Raw genomic sequence first — 12,081 nt, forward strand, 5'->3', positions numbered from 1 at the left:
TTATAGATATAATGGAATAAATGTTTCTGACGAATTGAATGTGTAATTTTGGAATTTACGTAGTTTTGTTTGTTGGAATGATCTGTGAGGAGAATGGATTCGTGTGATTTTTATTTTAAAATATTCGAACGAAAGTAAAAATAATATATTATTTTGTTTGATAAATGAAAATAAAATAGTTGGGGAGTTTGATTTTTTTATTGTGGGAATGCTGTATAAAGTAAGTGCGATTTGTGAAATAAGAATGCATTTCTATTTTTTTTGTAACAGAGTTCGTATAAGAGTAGGTAGAAACTCTCGAAATCGTCTTGAACGTTATATTTCACGATTATATGTTCGTGACAACCAGTTCCATTCCTTTATTTGCCGAAACTCACCATTCAGAATCTTCCATTCAATTCCAGGCAATATATTTCAACATGATCTGACAATATCTTCGAAAATGGATATATAAATCTGTGAAATAAAACGTCGAAAATAGGAGCGAAAAGTGGAAGGAAAGTCAACAAAATAGGACGACATCTCGATTGAACATCTCGAAACGTCAAGTGCATTCGGCATGCATCCTTTATACTAGAACGTTCATTGTCATCCGGTCCAATAGATATTCATGAGAAATCAGACGTGACGTCTGTTGGCACGTCCAATCAATATCTATCACGTATCTTATGGGTTTACTCTTCTATGGGGTCGTGGCCAATAATTGCCACGTTCCATTAGCAATTCTGGTTAACGGAACACGAAAATTGAACGCAAATATTTTGCTACCATGATATTCGAGAAATTGGACATGCCTCATTCTTGAATTTTTAATCAACCAGCAGAGCGGCCATGGCGTTCAAAGCAATTCGTTGTTAAAACAGCGAGGCGAGCTCCGAAACTAAATGCAATCACCATTATTGTATAAAGAACTGCAATGTTTATATTCTTTGTTAATATAGTTGGAAAGAATAATAAATTAATGAAAATGGTTATTAAAATTTCTACGCGAAAAATGTTCTATATATATATTTCTTTTATAAATATTAATGTTGAAATCGGGAACTTATAATTATTATGCACATCATACTTCGAAAATAAAAAGACAAAAGGAATTTTTTTGTTTTTCTTACGACATTAAATTTAATTATCGTAAACAAATATATTTGTATTATGTATAGCTATAGAATAACTATTCTTCACAATCTACACTTACGTAAATTCTTTAATTAATTAGAAATATTTCATATCTCAATCCAAAATAGTAAACAAAACTATAGGAAAATACATCTCTTACTGGTCGATAGACTCGATATGCGCTCACTCATTCGGAAACATTTCGTTTCTCGCCGAAGTATCGATGAGTTATTAATTAATTCATCACAATCAAACCCTCGAAGGAACGGAAGAAACAGTAATTGCTATTCCAATAACAATTAGCGAAGGCAAATGCTGATGAAAAATCTCGGATCTTTCAGAGAATGGAGCTTGTAATCATGAGATGCAAAACGTCGATTCGAGCGGATTCATCGTTGAATGGGAAATCAAGGCAATTCGAAGTTCTTAAATAAATATAACTCCTTTCGCGTAAAAGTAACAAAACCTCAACAGGTACACCGCAAATGATTACCCTCAATTGCTTCCATCATCTATAAAGCTTCATTCGAGCGATAAATATTTATTTTCGTCGACGGTAACCACTTACCAGCTATTCCCAACTTTCCAATTTGTAAAATGTTAGGCTTTCAATTTCAGTCTGTATTTACCAATTACTTTAATTTCTTATTTAATTTGTTCTTCCAATGATGAAAGCTACAGTGACAATTGCATAATTGCACGATAATTTTAGTTTTAACCGATAAATCTCCCATTCCAAAACTGAAAACAATTTTTTCACTAATTTATAAAAACAGAGCATAAAAATCAGAATTCTTCATGATTTACCATTGAAAATCTCTTAACCTATAAATTACGCTACACATGTAGATATTTCGAAGTACACGAATGACCATCTTCTGCAAAAATTCTCAAAAACTTATCACTCGCGTTTACCATGTTGCGAACATTCAATATGAGCCGAATTCACCATGAAGAACGAAAACTCGCTGAAATGGCGAATTTTTTGTGAACGGTTTATCCCGAGAAAAAAAGGAAAGGAAAGAAGATGCCGTCAAAATCGGGTCCGATTCACGACTGTCTTGAAATCACCTTACACGCGAAACCCGGAGAAATAAAGTATCCTGCAGTGTTCGTGTATACTGTGGGATTCCGGTATCATAGGGGGGAATCGAAGTATTCCCCAAGCTAGCGGTTCGATCCGCTAACGGAGTTCTCTACAAATGTTTGCCATAAGACCGCTCCTACGGATCTAACGACACCGAGTTTATGCTGCATAAGAATAGGACTTTAAACCGAACGACGTCTACGCTTCCATCGTTCCCGTATGCCTTCCAGGAAGAGGGAACTGGCTGATTCCCTTCCGCGGATGTACTTATTGCGCACTTAGCGCGCATTATTGCGCTGGATCGGATTATGTTATGCGCCACGCTGGACTTGTTCCCAGCTTCTATATTCAATCGGGTTTCCACGATTCCTTCTTCATTTGAACACCGTATCTGCTAACGGATATTTCTTCTTTTCTTTTTAACTGATAGCAAACCCTTCTCCTATGATATCGAGTCAGACTCGTGACGAAAATTCTTAAACGAATTAGATAAATCTTACTTGTCTATTATCGATTTTTAACTTTCAGAACAAACGTAGACGTAGAATGAGCATGGATTCCTTTCTTTTTCTACTAAATTGTTAACGATAAAGTAGTTTCATCAGACACAGTTGTAAAAGAGATCATAGGACAGGAGGTTAATAGTCGAGGATGTTTTAATTGGTGTTTCAATGACAATGAGAACTGTAATGAAATGAATGAGAATTCAATCGGATTTCGATGAATCTTTTCATTTTTATATTTTATTTAGTGACGGATATTTTATATTGTCTTTTTAATTAATAATTACCTGTTAAGAACTTTTAAAATCATTAAATAATATCACGTAATAATTTTTTTTAATGTTAGTACTCAAAGATAATTAATTAAGATATTTCCAATACAGCACAGATATCGAACAGTTTATTGACGGGTTTATCACAATATTCGTATATTTTCATAAATAGCATTTTATGAAGGCTGTTTTATGAGGGCTGCATTGAAAAGCTACCGGGAAAATGGAATTGGTTTCCGGATAACAAGGGAAAGTATATCGTGCAGAAATAAAACCATAAATTGTCTTTACCTGTATTTCTTGATATATCTGTAATTCCTTCTCGTTCTGTAATCTCGGTAATAAATTCGTTGTACAGAGGTAATGAGAAAAAGTTCATTAAATGTTCGTTCAGGCTGACCTTATTTCCGACTTACAGCTGCTTCTGTGAAGCACCAGATGTTCGTAGTTTTTGGTTTACGTTAGACTAGTAAATAACATAGTTATTCAGTGAGACACGTTGCTCGGCAGTTATATGTTTGTATGTAGTGTAATAATTCCGACGGAAATAGAGAAGACAACGGGTTTTGCCAAAGTTACTTCATTCTAGTCAACGTCCTACAAACGGATGTGTCATCCACAGGAATTCAACATCGAAAGATTCTCTACAGACTTGGCCTGTAGATGCTGTTTACCTAAAAGCTATTATAATAGGAACGTTAAAGCAAAATAGAACTTAAAGAACAAATATATTTAAGGAAGGATAACTTTTGGTCTTGACAGCACCCAGACTATGGAATCCAACTTTCGAGAACAGGGAAGTTTAATTAGGAGGAAGGGGACACAACAGCTAATATCTAACAAATAATTCCATTAACCAGTTAACTACGTTTGACGAGTATACACGTTACTTTAAAGCTTGAAATTATACTAATTCTTTCAACGATGAATCCTTTATTTTTTCAGACAAACATGCAATTCTTCTTTGTTCTGCTTTGGTTTTTCATAAAATATATCCTAGGTACATTCCTCCTGCGTTTGACGTGTACGCACTTCATTTTTTGATCCTATTGCACGCAAAATGAGAGATTTTTTAAACTAAACTTCACAGTTAACAGGGTAAGCAAATCTCATAACAGGTAATTAAAACCAAATTTTTTACTTGACCAACTCGAAGCTCTTACAGTTTCTGCTACATGAAATTCAAAGTCGACGTCTGCGCTTTATCATACAAATAGCTCGGACCAAAAAGAATCGTATCGGATCAAAGAAAATCGGCCAAGGGTGACTAAAACCCTCAGACATGATTAGGTTTTACTTGAAGTAAGGAATAAAAAGTAACGGGTAAAATCGTAGAATTTATTTGCTAGTAGCACATAACAATTTCTTTCAAATAAATATTGATTCGAGTAAGAAATTATTCATTATAATCGAGTATCTGCGTTTCACTCGAAACTTTGATTTGAACGATGTTTTCGAATAATGAAACTTTATGATTCAATATGTAATATCACAATTTATCTAGATTACGCAGACAGACGTGTTTGGCTTACACCGAGGCTGCCTTCTATGAGAGCGATGTCTGAAGAATGGCTCGCGCTATCCGTCCAGTTCGAGTCTGGCAATCGTCTGTCAGCCGTTCGTCAAAACATTGTTCGATGGGTTTTGAGTTCGAGTGTTCATACTGTTCGTCATCGGCGCGTTGAACCGCCGACAGTTCATCGACAGCGTTCTCAGGGAGAACATTTTGACAATCTCCGTCTGCCTATGATGGACGGTGCGAAGAGGAAATAGGACACTTGTCATCGGAATTAGACATATTATTTCGACGAGATTGGTGTGATAATTATAACCTAACGTATAATCGGTAATTTAAACAAGAAATGTTGCTTTGCACTATTCGATTCGGAAAATTGTTCTAAATATTTTAATTATTAGAAGAACATTAGACATGTAGTTAAATTATTAAATAATTGATTATTCACTAACAATAAGTATTAAAAGAAAATTGTAATGATTAAAAAAACATTAAATTCAAAAATTTAAATTAGTAAAAGATTTACGAAAAATTAGGGCTATGAATGATTTCGAGAATTTTCGATATTTATATACTCTACCAAAATTTGAAATGATTTGATTAACTGATCAAAATGGAGATATGCTTGTTAAAAGATGTTTGTATAAAAACTTGAAAGAAGAATAAATTCGAAGTAAAATGGTTACAAAAATGTATCGGAAACAATTGATTGTATCGCGTGAATTAGAAATTCTCATCTGCATTGGACAAACCGAAGTTATAATATATTCGAAATTGTAACACGACGACACCAGTACAACGACGAAACTTATCTGAAAAAGACAGCTCGTATTCCCGGCGTCAATTTTAAGTTCTTTATTGAAAGTAACATCACTTTTAAAGTAAGTGGAGTTCGTCCCACTGGTTAGTTTAAGAAGATCCGTTGAAGGAGAGTTCCTCCTGCAACAAGCAGTAATACGTTAACTTTGGAATTTAAATCCTGTGCTTACTTTACTTCGCGAGCTTTTTAGGTACGAAACTTCACTTGTCGATCCATTATTAAGTAAGAATGATTAGTTTCATCCTTGAGCAATATTCTATATAAGTAACACTTTGTACTTCGCATCAATGAAATTCTCTGCAAATTTTCTCAACTCAAACATAATCTATGTACAGATTAACAAATAAGTCAATATAACTGTTAAATAACAGTAAAAAAATTTAACTATAATTTATGTATGAAATACTTTAATGCTGATTATAATTTTAAATATAAATATCAATGACATTTTATCATGCCCGTAGCTATTTTAGTGAAATGGTTTATTATTCTCTATATATAATTTAAGCGATATCACTGTGATTGCCAAATTAGTTTAATCCATATTTATGGATAAATAAGATAGTCAAAGCTCACTATCATATCGATAAAGAGAATATAAATTTCACCCTGGCAATACGATTATAAAGCGAACAATGCGGCGAAGGTAATAATATCAAATATGTTCATCAAGATGCTTTGTTAAGATTATTCAGATTATAGAGGGGATCATTGACATGCAAAATTTCATCTGCTATAATTATTATTCTAATTCTTTCTTCTGCAGACAATAATAATTATATTTTATCTGTTAAAGAAATCAGTTTGGTAATTTCACAATGTCTCCTCTTCACAATTATATTTTTAAAGCATAAATTCATGACGCATAGTGCAGCTCCATTAGCAAGAAACTAATTAAAGATAGCACACTGGACTGACTTATAAACGTGAAGATACCTTATGAATAATCAATTAGTTGGTAACACGATGCAGTCCAGTAGCTATAAAATCCGATGAACGTTTGTGCAAATATTTACGATACACAAATGGTATCCACTACATAATCATACTAAAATCAAGAATCAAATCAAAACCATTCTTTTACCATCAATTCTATCTTTATTTTCCAAAGAATAGTTCCTTCGAACTCATGCTAAAGCAACGTTAGCAATTTATTAAACACGTCATCAACTAATGTAACACTTGATATCACAGACCGAAGTAATCAAGGATGCTTGGAGAAGCTTTCCGATGAAATTTCCTCACGGTCTATTTCAAGATGAATATTTGAACGCAGATCAATAACTCGTTACATCTCCTCAATCCTTTCAAGCAGACGAGACAGACGCTTATATCCTATAAACCGATCATGCAAAGTGGAATCAAGCGATGTGCACTATCTTCTCCGGAAGCGACTATCTATAGAATTTACACCTGAACATTCGCATTCTACTTCGACGCAGTTTATTTCCATCGTTTGTTTCATTTCCAGAAGCAGAGCAGTTTCCGCGGAAAATTCGGAGTGTGGGAGGTCCTAAAACTGTGATAGTATGAATATCACCGAGCCTCGAGAACAGACGTCAGCCGTGAATCGTGCGCAGGGCACCGTAAACACTGGGCTAAGGAGAAACTTGCCAGTATCCCGGGTGCGTGTCCGGATCAGGCTTAGAAGCGATTCCGCGTTTAAACGCTGCGGCGCGGACGAACGGCTAGCGGACACGGGGAATCGTAATCAGTTGAATCGGTGGCTCGCATATCTCATAATCAAACCGGTATCGCCAATTTAGGCGATCAACCGTATGATTGCGCGTGGTCCAATCACGATCGGCTGTCATAGGCGATGGAAACGAGTAAACAGAGAAATGTTCGAGTTGTCCCGAGTTAATCACAACGGGTGAAACGCGTTCACCGATTACTTGATTACCGGGCAAAATACGGCGACAGAAAGAACACGGGTCGCTGGAATTGAATCGCGTGTCATCGGCCCTACGCCATGCTGGCGCACGAAATTCACGAGGTTCGGCGAAATAACACTGCGGGGAACGTTTGTTCGTCATCTACCGCAATTCCTTGGAGTGTATGAGAAGAATTACGAGCGCTGCGTTTCATTCTTTAGCCTTCGTTTATAAAGAAATTTTCTACTTTTTTTCGTTTATTATTTTCTCAGTTTGTTGGTTCGACGGGTTTTACTTTGTTACGTTGTTGTTTTATGATTTTGTTAACTTTTGTGCTTTGTCACTTTGTTGTTATGTGTTTTTAGTGCTTGGATGTTTTTCTACCTAGTTACTCAGCTGCCTTGTCAGGTTGTTATACTATTACTATATTACTACGCTATTTTGTTACTCTGTTAGCGTACTACTCTATTACTCTTTATTTGATTACTCAATTACTCTGTTATTCTGTTACTATGCTACTTTATTATTAGATTACCCTATTACTTCGTTACTCGGTTACTTTCTTATTTGATTATTTTGATGCTTACTATTGCCTTGTTTACGTTTCTTTAAATTTTCAAACCTTTTAATATCCGTTTAGTCGCTTCGAAAACCATTCGCTACACTAACAGTAAGATGCAATTCCACTTTCTAAGAGTATCATAGAACTACAACCTTTGAACTTGATATTTTTACGTGTAGTATTTCAGACCACGGTTCTGAAGATAGAGTCAGGATATCTTACCTCGTTCTCGATCTGGGTCTAAGTACATTACCTGACGAGAGGAGGCAGCCCAGGAAACAGGACGGGAACAGGAAGAGGAAAATTTTATTTCGTTTTAGTACCGCCAGCAAGACTCATCAATAAGGGATACTGTCTGACTGTCTCTGCTTTAGATGCTGAGGTGAATAAGGTCTTTCAGAAACCGGCATACTAAATTCGCTATTACATAATTGAACCTTCGACTGACAAAAACAGTTTAAAAGAAAAAATTTAATTACACCCTGCTTCAAAATATTCCCTTCCTTAGTCTACGCTTTTCAACTCCAAATGAAACAAATACTAATAACACTTATTTCTTTTAAATGGAAATCAAATATTCTCTCTTTTACTGTCAACATGAATTTCTAATAAACACAACATTTCTGTTTTTCTAGAAAAAACAAAGAATAATAAAAAAACTCTTGCATACTTGATCGCCAAAGCATTACAAAGTAAAGGGATGATCAGAGAGTCGATATAAATATTCATCCTTTTCCGGCTTTTGTAGCTTTTCACTTTATTGTGTATTGATTCTACACACTCAGAAAAGTAGATTTCGAGTTCGAATTTTATTTAGTGAAGAAAAAATGATTATCAATTTTTCTAAGGATTAAGAAGCAGAAATATATTCTTAATAGGCTCCATCCATAGAGACATTATGGTTCGTAAGGACTAAACTCTATTATCCTTTTATTCTTTATTTCATCATTCATTTACTCTGATATTCTGATACTTCGTCATTATATTATCCTATTACTTTGTCACGCGGTTACTTTCTTCTTTGATTATTTTAATATTTATTATTACTCAGTGAAGAAAAAAGGATTATCAATGTTACGAAAGATTAAGAAGCAAAGCATCAGTCGCAGGAATATCTTCTTAATATGCTACACCTACAGGCATCGCGGTTCGCATGGATCAAACTGTTTTGAAAGCCTGGAACCCGTAACTCCCGGAGAAATGAGTGGTATTTTCCCCTCAGATTTAATCCATTCATCTCGTTCAGTAGACTCATTAACAAGTACTTGACAGTGCTTCACCGACGGGTAGTCGAGAAGACCATTGTGTACAGTTCGGTGTGCTCAGTGTAATTTGACATTGGTCTCTTTCACCTTTCGCAGACGCAGCTTTTAATCTCGTTCGCGTGAGGCCCGGTAAGAAAATTGTTTTCTTCAGACGAAATGAAGGATCCCTCCGCCTTCTAATTATCCCTGGTTACGCAAAGGCATGCCCGCGACTTCAAAGGGGAAAGTCAATCCGCGCGGTGCAACGCGGCGCGGCACCGTTTAAAGGCGCACGGAGGAAAATTATTACTCTTGAAAACTTGAGAATAAGTGAGAGGACTTGAAGCAGTGGAACAAGTATCGTATTAAGAGGAAATCAAGCATGATAAAGCAGTGCGAACAGCGCACAGTAGGTCAAAATCGTGAAACTCTAGGCATTTGGTGGAAAAATAAATTTTTCATTTCTATATTGTTACATTAATTTTCTATGTGTACTATTATTGTAGAACAAATGTGTATTCGCAATCTAAAACTAGCTTCGTCTATAGTTCAGTAAAAGTTATTTGAAATTTTTTACCTTTGTATAAAATAATTTTTAGATTTATTAGATTTATTAATTTTTAGAATAAAATAAAACTTGTATTTTATACATTAATTTATGACCAAGTCATTATTAACAAACACATTTTGCCAGTTCAGCAACCACCCGAAGAAGCTCAGGAAGCTTGAAGTAAAGATTTTAGAAAATATCGTAAATTAAATTCACGAAAATGCAGCAGGAAGATGATAAATGAAAACACTTCATTGATAAGTGTAGAATAATGCAAATAATTTTTTTAATTTAAAGCAATTTGAAAATTGTGAGAGAAAGTGGTAATTTGACAAAAAAGAAAGTAATATAAATGTTAGTATTTCTACTCTGCATTTAAAAAACACTATTTAAAATTATTTCAACATAAATTTAACAAAAATTCAATGTAAAAAACAAAAATCTAAAGAATATTTTGTATAAGTTTTGAGACTTTCAAATGAAGTTTACTACATTATAAGCAGAATATTGTTTTGTGTCACAAAATTTGGACGGATATTCGACCTACAATAATGGTAGCAGTAGAAAAGTGGTGTAATATTACAGAAACAAAAAATTATTTTTTCGTTAAATGCTTAGTATTTGTGGATTTCAACCTACTGTACGACGTGACGCTGCGTCGTTCGCATTAGCATAATGATCTCTCTAGTCCACGACGGCGACTTTTTGCTAAGTACGTGGGAACTACGACTCGGTCATTATTTACGTAAACATTGATCGAGGAAATTTTTACTTATTCAACGTAGGAAGGAAATTGAAATAAAAAGTTCAATTGTGTCAAATGTTTCGTTAGATCCTCACAGTTTGTTTATTTCGAAAGTATTCTGACTTCTCTTACGGATTTGTCATTCAGTTACTGAATACGTTTTAAGAAGATATCGACTTTCAAATTTTCTTCTTTGTAGACAGGGAATTTTAGACTCTGCATGTTTTGGTAAGCATATTTTAAAATTCTCTTGTGAAGTAATAATACACGAGATCTTCTTAATTTTTACACGGCAGAAGGACAATTACCGTTGAAAGTCCGGATTTTCGAGGAGAAAAACAACGCTCCGCGATATTACCCTCAAAGGCATAGATAATGAATTCCAGGTTACTTTTAGCAGATATTTAAAAAACGCTCGTCAGTTATGTATGCAAAAAGAACTAAAAATTTTCAGAGAGGGAATTTCGCAGAGGATGACAAGAGAGCGGGCAACTTTGAAAGATGAGAGCCGCCGGAGTAATCCGTGACACGGTGCCACGTATCGTTTTCATAACTGAAGCATTTTGAAGTTTACGCCGGGGCATTCTCAAACTCTCGAGGTAAATAAATTTCAATCCTTGTAAAAGAATGAACCTTGAAAGTTCAACAGATGACACACCTATATATACACATGTCGCGTGTGCCATGCTGCTTGGAGAAACGGGTGTTTGCAATCTTTATATTTTACTCAGCACCAAAGGAATGAGATTTCAACTTTGTAAACATTGTATGACGTAATATATAAGTTCATTAATAAATTCAGCAATTACTTTTTATTTGCATATTTCTGTAACAGATAGAATTATATTTTCGCGATTCTATCTAAAATGCTTGAATTAATTGCTATTGTTACCTTATAAAACAAGAAGTTTAATCACTTCCTGTAAAACGATAATGCCAATGAAATTATTCCATTACTCATCACGGCTGAACGAACAAAAAGCATCTCTTAACAAATGGTCATCTCTAAATCAGCGATAGTTTTCAAACGAGTATTGAACATCTACGCGACCTATTAAGATAAATGGCCCGTTAACGAATCGCAAGAGATAAGTTGAACAATATTTGCTAACGTTACAAATATTTCGTACATCTCGCGCGCAACGTTACCATAAATTTATTGACGAATTATCGAGAACAGCGATGTACCCGCAATATAATCCGTTACAATTTATATGAAAAATGGTATGAAACGTTTTATTGATTGCGCGACACGACAAGAGTGATTATTTCGGTGACCACGTGGATCAGTCTCTCCTTCAGTCGGATAGTTTCATAAATCTGGCAACGGGCGACGACGAAAATTTATGCTTGGAACGTGGAGCTGGCGTGCGATCAGGTTGCGAACCATACCTAACCGGCGAACGGGGAAGAGCCGTACTCGCGTGCAGATTTGCATAAGTCAGCCGATACGAAACACCGGCAGATGACGGTTCCGTGACACGACTCGTCGTAACGCAGACGGCAACGATTCCGGGGTACGAACTTCTACGCGCCCCGTGTAAACGTGAACGGGGTGGTGTTATTGCGCGGGATTGAATTGCAGATGTCGGGGAGAGTGCGTAACGGATCGGAAGTCGGGAACGACGAGGATTCTCTCGGTATCTTTACCAGTTTCTTTTTTTTTCTTTTGTCGAATATAATTTTTCAGCTGTACAGTCGTTGAATAAATTTCGAGAAACGCGTCCCGAAAGATGTGTAAGAAATAATTCTGACACGATGTACTCCAATGAAATACTTAATTGATTTTAAC

General features: G+C 35.3%; 1 protein-coding gene and 1 long non-coding RNA gene across 4 annotated transcripts in view; one reads left to right on the forward strand and one right to left on the reverse strand.

The window, feature by feature from the left end:
- Positions 1-12,081, reverse strand: part of nrm (neuromusculin) — a 414,776-nt gene that overhangs the window by 264,488 nt on the left and 138,207 nt on the right. The window lies entirely within an intron of this gene.
- Positions 6,952-9,260, forward strand: LOC143174436 (uncharacterized). The gene is made up of 3 exons (XR_012998402.1): positions 6,952-7,310; positions 7,930-8,132; positions 9,112-9,260. It is a non-coding gene; the product is annotated as an uncharacterized LOC143174436 (long non-coding RNA).

The sequence above is a fragment of the Nomia melanderi genome, chromosome 4, assembly GCF_051020985.1.
Source record: "Nomia melanderi isolate GNS246 chromosome 4, iyNomMela1, whole genome shotgun sequence".
Lineage (NCBI taxonomy): Eukaryota > Metazoa > Arthropoda > Insecta > Hymenoptera > Halictidae > Nomia > Nomia melanderi.